This window comes from Penaeus monodon, chromosome 27 (genome assembly GCF_015228065.2).
Source record: "Penaeus monodon isolate SGIC_2016 chromosome 27, NSTDA_Pmon_1, whole genome shotgun sequence".
NCBI classification, from domain to species: domain Eukaryota; kingdom Metazoa; phylum Arthropoda; class Malacostraca; order Decapoda; family Penaeidae; genus Penaeus; species Penaeus monodon.
The window spans coordinates 21074419-21074882 of record NC_051412.1 but is presented as its reverse complement, the minus strand read 5'-3'; positions in this window follow the sequence as shown (position 1 = coordinate 21074882).

The following is a 464-nucleotide window of genomic DNA, read 5'->3' as shown; positions in this document are numbered from 1 at the left end:
AAGGAACAGAGTGAATGGGCAGTTGAAGCACTATGGCGTCTACACATACTGTTCCCTACGACCCAATGTGGACCCGGTTAACATGGGAAATAAGGATCCTCTACCCTCAGTTTAAGAATGGTTAGGTAATACTAACCAGGCTGCGATTGAGGAAGCTCTTAAAATAGCCAGGAGTGACTTTCGTTAAGTAATCATCATTCTTTTTTTTCTTGTTTTTATCATTAGCGTTGCGGGTGGTACTGTACTGTTGTCGTTGTCTTGTCACCATTACTATCATTCTCAGTAGCTATTGTGATCGTTAGCGCTGTTATTATGAACGTTGTTGACATGATGATTATTATCCTTACCGTCAATATTATATGTGTTAAGGATAATGACAATACGATTAGCAGTGATATTATTGTTGTCATCTGCATCATATTTCGCATGTGTTTCGTCCGTCTATTGACGTTTTGACAGCACAT